This window comes from Littorina saxatilis, linkage group LG14, assembly GCF_037325665.1.
Source record: "Littorina saxatilis isolate snail1 linkage group LG14, US_GU_Lsax_2.0, whole genome shotgun sequence".
In the NCBI taxonomy this organism is placed as follows: Eukaryota; Metazoa; Mollusca; class Gastropoda; order Littorinimorpha; family Littorinidae; genus Littorina; species Littorina saxatilis.
In genome coordinates this window covers 187,390-195,892 of record NC_090258.1, presented here as the reverse complement: position 1 = coordinate 195,892, position 8,503 = coordinate 187,390, and the positions used below count along the sequence as shown (strand labels likewise).

The 8,503-nt window shown below is 44.5% G+C and overlaps 1 protein-coding gene across 2 annotated transcripts in view; it reads left to right on the top strand.

Annotated features, from left to right (window-relative positions):
- The window catches only part of LOC138946822 (uncharacterized), a 106,288-nt gene that overhangs the window by 60,222 nt on the left and 37,563 nt on the right, over nucleotides 1-8,503 (top strand). The window lies entirely within an intron of this gene.

Sequence of the window (8,503 nt, the reverse complement as noted above, 5' to 3'; positions counted from 1 at the left end):
AGTACTACGGACCTGCCTGTGACAAGCCAAGATGTAAGTACAGAGAGAGAGAGAGAGAGAGAGAGAGAGAGAGAGAGAGAGAGAGAGAGAGAGAGAGAGAGAGAGAGAGAGAGAGAGAGTGACTATGAGTACTACGGACCTGCCTGTGACAAGCCAAGATGTAAGTACAGAGAGAGAGAGAGAGAGAGAGAGAGAGAGAGAGAGAGAGAGAGAGAGTGGGGGGAAGTGAGAGAGAGAGAGTGAGGGGAGTGAGAAAGAGAGAGACAGAGAGTGTGTGTGTGTGTGTGTGTGTGTGTGTGTGTGTGTGTGTGTGTGTGTGTGTGTGTGTTTGTCTGTCGTCAGTAAGCATGCATGGGTCGAAGACAGTGTAGCTATTATGACCAGATAGTTACTGTGACAACATCCACGTCTGGACGTGAGGACACAATGATCTGTCTTGTCACCCGCAATCGCAGCAGTGTGCGTACACACATTCACATACATCAAGATGTACATTCTGTAGGTCAAGATATCTGTTGGCCTACATCAATAATTCACATCTGACCCTAAGTAATTCAGACACCCACATGTTTTGTGTTGCGTTAGTCGGTCTCTCTAAAGTGAGGCATTCCCTAAGATCGTGTTGCGTTAGTCGGTCTCTCTAAAGTGAGGCATTCCCTAAGATCGTGTTGCGTTAGTCGGTCTCCCTAATGCTACTCTTACACTGTGCCGATCGCGAATTGCCCTTGTGAATAGAATTTTCCAATAATTCACAATGATCGGGACATGGTCGCAAGACATTCGTAAATGTTCTTAACCATTCGCCACCATTCGTCTCTTGTTTTGAACATAGCAACATGTTCCTAATATTCGCAAAGAAGTCATATTCTCAACTTTTTTGCAACGTACTTGTAAGATTTCGCAAGACATTCGTAATCATCGCAATGTATTCGTAACGCTCGCAAGGCATTCGCAAACATTCGTTATGCCTGTCTCACACTGTGCCGAATATCCTTGCGAATATAGATTCGTATGCATTCGCAATGATCAGTAGACATTCGCAAGCACTCGCAACCATTCGTAAGACATTCGCAAGGATTCGTAAGGCTTCGAATGGTCAATATTTTTCCTGTCCATTAGTCTCTTTGTTTGGCCAAATACAACATGTTTATATACACATTTCTTGCGAATGTCTTACGAATAGTTGCGAGTGCTTGCGAATGTGTACTGATCATTGCAAATGCCTTGCGAGCGCTACGAATACCTTTACGATGATTACGAATGTCTTGCGAATACTGAAGAATATGCATTCCTTGCGAATATTAGGAGCATGTTGCTAATATTCGCAACAAGAGACGAATGGTGGCGAATGGTTAAGAACATTTACGAATGTCTTGCGACCATGTCCCGATCATTACGAATTATTGGTGAATTCTATTCGCAAGGGAAATTCGGCAGAGTGTAAGAGAAGTATTACGAACAATGCGAATTGCATAATCGCTTTATTGGGAAAATGTTTGCAAGCACTCGCAACACTCGCAAGGCCACTTCCAACTTTCGTAATACATCCGCAAGACATTCGTATATGGATTTGTATGCATTCGCAATGATCGGTAAGGCTTCGAATTTTCAATATTTTTTCCTGTCCATTCGTCTCTTTATTTTGCCAAATACAACATGTTCATATTCGCAAGGATATTCGGCACAGGGTAAGACAGGCTTAAAGTGAGGCATTCCCTAAGATCGTGTTGCGTTAGTCGGTCTCTCTAAAGTGAAGCATTTCCTAAGATCGTGTTGCGTTAGTCGGTCTCTCTAAAGTGAGGCATTCCCTAAGATCGTGTTGCGTTAGTCGGTCTCTCTAAAGTGAAGCATTCCCTAAGATCGTGTTGCGTTAGTCGGTCTCTCTAAAGTGAGGCATTCCCTAAGATCGTGTTGCGTTAGTCGGTCTCTCTAAAGTGAGGCATTCCCTAAGATCGTGTTGCGTTAGTCGGTCTCTCTAAAGTGAGGCATTCCCTAAGATCGTGTTGCGTTAGTCGGTCTCTCTAAAGTGAGGCATTCCCTAAGATCGTGTTGCGTTAGTCGGTCTCCCTAAAGTGAAGCATTCCCTAAGATCGTGTTGCGTTAGTCGGTCTCCCTAAAGTGAGGAATTCCCTAAGATCGTGTTGCGTTAGTCGGTGTAGCGTAGGGTGTGATATTAAACAAACCTGTCTAAAACATTCTCACCCTACCCACTTCACGAATCGCTTCTCGATTATTTTAAGATCTTTTATTGATGATTACAAATATTGGCTCGTTCTTTTTTACGTATGTTCGTTCATAGTCAATTCATTGACTACTTGTTTTCCTTTTATCTCCGTTGCATTATCAGATCACATGTATCACTTATCGTTCTGTCCTCGTTCATGCGAAGCCATTAGAGTTGAACAATCTCTCGAATGCGTGAATACGCTGTCGCAACTCGAGCTTGTTTGCATTGACTGAGATCCGTGCGGGACGTCGTACATCCATCAACAGGTTACGACGTGGGGCTGGTAATACCGGCAATCGGGACCGCAGTTCTCAGGAACGTCATAAGTAGGAATAAGAACTTCATCCTTCTTCCACCTTGGATTGGATCAGCATGCCGCTGTAACATCAACGGTAGCATATGCTCGTACACAGCGCATCTCACTAAACATCATTTGCAAAACATTTACCTAATCTACTGTGAAATCACACGTAACAGGACAAACAAAAAAACCTAACATTGCACTTGACTATTCCATATACTGTTATCGGTTAGACGGTTATCACAATACTGCCCTTCACCATTCATTTACCCAAAAACAACCTACCCAATGCCTTCTCTTGTCAAACGGGTGGACGGGAAAATGAATCATCGATTGGCTTACCTGGACCGATGTTGCAAACATAATTGTTTACGTTTCCACGCTTTCCAAAGCACGCACAACAACTCATGTCATCAACTCCATGTTGATCCAACCGCGCATCAAGTCGTGGTAGTCAATAAATACGTCACAGCGCAACGAGTTACGTCATCAAATGACGACGATCCTCTCGGCATCTCGGTTCACTCAAACCTTCCGGAACATGACCAAGACTAGGAAAGTCCTATTTTGTTACAGAACCCCATGGAATAAGATAAAATTCCCAATTTAATCTAAAATAAAACACAATAGGAATTTCTGATAAACACAAACAAACTGTGTTATCATGCCTTTAAATTGCCGAACACAATAACCTGTTTTACAGGGCCTTTAAGTTGCAAAAACAAAACAAGATGGTAATCGCTCGATTTGGACGGCTGGACACATTTCTAGCCTGACTCGTGGTATGTGGCTCGACTCAGATAGTCGGCACCATGATTATCTTTGCCTGGGATGACTCTCACAGAGAAGTTGTATGGCTGCAACTGGAGAGCCCACCTCATCAACCTTGGGTTCGTGGGTTGCTTCTGCAAACACTTCAAAGGCTGATGATCGGTTTCCAGAGTAAAACGCTTGCCATAGAGAAACCTCTCGAACTTGTCGATCCCCCACACTGTTGCGAGGCATTCTTTCTCCACAGTGGCGTATCTGGATTCTGCGCCCTTCAACTTCCGACTTTGGTAGGAAATTGGACGTAACTGTCCGTCTTTTTCCTGCATGAGGACTGCGCCGATGCCACGATCAGATGCATCCGTCCTGACCACGAATTCCTTCGTGTTGTCGGGCATGCACAAGATTGGGGATCCACAAATCTTGTTTTTCAGTTTCTCAAAACTGTCTTTGCTGGAGTCATTCCACCTCAGTTTCTCTGGGTGGTCTTTTTTCGTCATGTCAGTTAGAGGGATTGCGATGGAAGAGTAGGATTCTATGTACTGTCTGTAGAAACCTGTCAATCCCAAAAAAGAACGCAGTTCCTTCTTTGTGGTAGGAGGGGCGGCCTGTCGAATCTTTTCGACTTTGTCGCTCTCTGGCCATCTTTTCCCATTGCCAATTTCATGACCGAGGTACGGGAGTTGGTCAAACCCCACGTAACATTTGGATGGTTTCGCAGCTAAGTTTGCCTCTTTCAGCCGCTGCAGAACTGCTCTCAGCGCAACCAAGTGCTCTTCCCATGTTTCCGTTGCGATCAGGATATCATCCATGAAGTGGTGAACATCCTGTCGTCTGATGGGACCTAGTAGTTTGCGCATCATTCGATTGAAAATCCCGGTTGCGGTTTTCAAACCGAATGGAAGATTCACCCATCGGAATTGTCCTTTTGACGTGGTGAATGCCGTCTTGTTTCTGTCTTCTTCCTCTAAAGGAATTGCCCAGTAGCCTTTCGTTAGATCCAGTTTTGTGAAGAACTTTGCCTTGCCCAAACTCTGAAATAGATGTTCTACGTCAGTGATGGGTTCGGCGTCGAACACTACTATGTTGTTCAATCCGCGTAGATCGCAGCAAAAACGGTATTTTCCGCCTTTCTTCTTCACGAGAACGATGGGCGAGTTGTATGGTGAATTTGCGGGCTCGATGACACCGAGTTTGAGCATCTCATCGATTTCCTCTTCAACAGTTTTCACCATGGCATGGGGAATTGGACGAGGTCTAACAAACACTGGTTTTGTCTCTGAGACCCTTATTTGTGCTCGCTCCAGATTGGTTGTAAGAGGGACATCAGTGAAATTTCCCTCAAACTCCTGACAGATCTCGGACACCTCTTTCTTTTTTTGCTCGGATAGCTTTTCTGAGAACTGCACATGGTCGACATTTTCAGATCGAACGGTTTCCAGCAGAGGAAGTGTTCGCTGGGCGTCTGCCTGAAAAATGTCATCATCCATGGTGTTATCTTCTTCGATAACTACTGCCACATGTTCGTCTTCAACAGGATCAACTTCAGGATCGTCCTCGCTTGAGGCTGTAGCGTCAATGTGATTCTCATGTTCACGTTCGACGTACTCTTTCATTAGGTTGATGTGATACACTTTCCTTTTTGATCCAATCTGGATCCTGTAATCACAGCGGTTGATCTTCTCGATGACCTCGTAAGGTCCCCTCCAAGCGAGTTCTAGCTTGTTGAGTTTCAAAGGACACAACAAGAGTACTTTCTTTTCAACTTCAACCTCGCGAGGGACGGCCTTTTTGTTGAAGTACTGTGCTTGCCTTCGGGATGCTTTCCCGAGATTGGCTTTGGCTATATTGCATGTCTCTTCGATTTTGTTCCTCAAATTGACTACATGCTCTGCTGTGGTCTTCACCTCCTCTGAGAGGTTCTCCTCTGTCCATGTTTGACGAAGGATTTGCATGGGTCCTTTAATGGTGCGGCCATAAAGGAGCTCGAATGGTGAGAAACCCATGCTCTCTTGGGGAGCTTCGCGATAAGCGAACAACAACGCCGGAATAAATGTATCCCAAAGTCGAGGTTGTTCGATCGCTAGTTTCTTCAGCATGCTTTTGAGGGTGCCGTTGAAACGCTCCACCAAACCGTTGGCTTGTGGGTGAAATGGCGCAGTCATTTTGTGCTTGATCATCAGAAGTGTATTTACCTCTTTCATCAAGTCACTTGTGAACTGTGTTCCTTGATCGGTGATAATTTCGTCTGGGATGCCAAGTCTCGTCCACATCTCCCACAACGCATTAGCTACTGTTTCGGCTCTGATGTTTTTCAGCGGAGTAGCTTCAGGGTAACGCGTGGCATAGTCCATCATGACCAAGATATATTGACTCTTGGTCTCGGACATGGGAATGATGGGACCAACAATGTCGACCGCTACTCTTTTGAATACTGGGCCGACTGATGACATGTACCCCAGAGGAACTTTCTTTGCACAGCTTTTTGGTGCAGCTCTCTGACAAATGTCACACGAAAGGCAGTGACGCTTGACGTCGTTGGAAAGACCGGGCCACCAGAATTCAATTTTAATTCTGTCACTGGTTTTCTTCTGGCCCAAATGACCTGCCATAGGGTGGTCGTGACTGAATGAGAGCACTTTTGCTCTGAAGGACTTTGGAACAACTACCCTATTTTTCTCCACTGCCAATCTGTCTAGACTGGATCTGTACAAAATGCCATTTTTGTACAGGAATTTCGCCCCACCGGATATTTCGCCGGTTTCCGCAAATTTCCGTGCACTGGTCAAAGTCACATCTTCACGCTGTGCTTTGCGGAGATCTTCAGGTGTGAGTAATGGGACGTTTTGCTCACATCCAGAAGAAGTACTCGGGAGAGGCTGAGACTGTTCTCTCGCTTCTTCTTTGGTTGTTTGGCGGGTACTGACCGCTGCCGCTACTTCTTTTGCGTACCACTCTGGGTCTCGCACTGGGTACAAAGGAGTCTTCTTCTTCTTTTTACCCATCCCGTACCATTTCCCAATGAGTACAGGATAAACCGGATCTTCAAGGACAGTGACTTCCGATCGACATTCAAAATACGGAGAGTCAATGTGCATGATTGCTACTTTGCACGTTCTCTTTGTGCCTTTCTCGGCCAACATGGTTTCTTTACATTTGGTCGTGTAGCTACTTTCTGGGACTAGTTTGGAACTCACCATGATGCCAGTGCATCCAGAATCTCTAAACGCTTTGACGATCTGACCGTCAAGTTTGATCCAAACTTCTTCCGAGAAATTCTTATTTTCGCACGTCGAGCACAACTTGTCTAGTTTCTTTGAAACTTCGCTTTCCTCGTCTTCTTCTTGAACTGCCAAGGTATTTCCGGGTTTTGCCTTCCTTTTTGAGCACTGCATCGCGAAATGAGACGGAGATTTGCAGATAAAGCAAACCCCGGCGGCTTTTAACTTTGCTTTCTCAGCGTCACTGAGTGTTTTGCCGTGGGTTTTCTGCTCCCCTGAATTACCTTGTTTTTCCTTATCTTGCGCGCCTTGCTTGTGTTCATGACGACGGGGTTGGTAACCATTTCCATTGGAATGGGAACTATTTCCCTGTCGCACCGCGGGTTTGGAATTACTTCTGTTGAGTTCATATTCCATGGCAACTACACCCATCTCTTTGGCTGACTTTGGCTTACGATCTTTGATGTGGATCGCGAGTTCAGGAGAAAGTGTATTGAACACCTGCTCTCTGAGAAACAGATCTTTGACATTTTGTACACTGTCGTCACAGTGGTCTAGTTCGATCCATTTTGTCAGATATCTATCTAACCGTGCGATGTGCTCTTTGTACGTTTCAGTAGCATCGCGTTTGGAGTTTCGGAACTTCTTCCGATACTCTTCCGCATTGAGTTGAAAACCTTCAAACAACGCGTTCTTCATGACCTCGTAATCGCGCATATCTTCATCGGAAAGTTTGGAATAAATAATTCTGGCCTTTCCTTTTAGAAAGTATACTAACCTTGATGCCTTCTTCTCTTCCGACAACTGACGATCACTGGCGTAGTGTTCAAACTGCTGGAACCAAGACTCTATGTCATCTTTGTCGTCGAGGAAAGGAATCTTAGGTATGACGTCGTCATCGTCTCTTCGTCTGTCTCTTGAGTGGCTATTGTTGTTAGCATTAATTTGACCCTCTGTCTGAATGCGTAACTGCTCAAGTTCGAATTGACGATTTCTTTCTCTCTCTCTTTCTTCTCTCTCTCTCTCTTCTCTTTCTCTTTCTCTCTCTCTCTCTTCTCTTTCTCTCTCTGCTGCTGCGGCTGTTGTTGCCGCTTCTTTTACGAAAAGTTGCAGCTCTTTTCCCTCCAAACCCATCTCTTTCCCAGCTTCAATTAACTCCTTCAAAAGAGGAGTTGAAGATTTTGGAGGGAGTATGTTGCTTATTGCAACATTCTGCGCATTCCTGCGCGAACTGGATGATCTGGTTTCTTCAACCATATCATTTTGATTTGGCTCTGTATCGAGCTCACTTGGATCTCTCACAGCACTCATGCTGCGAAGATTGTGCGTGCGTGATGTTTGCATTTAAACGTCACCCTTGTCAACTTGTCACTTAAACACGAAATGAAGATACTCTACTGAAGAAAAGAAGAGTTCCTAATCTGTCTTTTACTAAATCAATACAAATCACGCCATTCGTATAAGATAGCAAAGAATCAATTAGTTTACATTTCGATCTGACTAAGTTGGCACCTTAGAATCTACTCATTTATCGCTTACTCGATAACTAACACAATGAGTCACTGATTCTACAGTAAAATGTCTCAACACTTTACTCCCACGAGTGTATTCTCTAAATATAAATCGCGTTTTATATAGAATAACTCGTTATACTCTCTATGGTTCGAATCTCGGCTTATTATCCTATCAACGTTGTAGTTGAATTAACCAACCAGCCACTCAACATTGAAATCATCGTGATCTGTCATTGACATAGGAACTGAAGCTATCAACCAGAGTATGTCCAGGTAAACCGTCCGCCGATTTTACCTGCCCGTAATTCGTTCTACTCTCTATGGTTCGAATCTCGGCTTATTATCCTATCAACGTTGTAGTTGAATTAATCAACCAGCCACTCAACATTGAAATCATCATGATCTGTCATTGACATAGGAACTGAAGCTATCAACCAGAGTATGTCCAGGTAAACCGTCCGCCGATTTTACC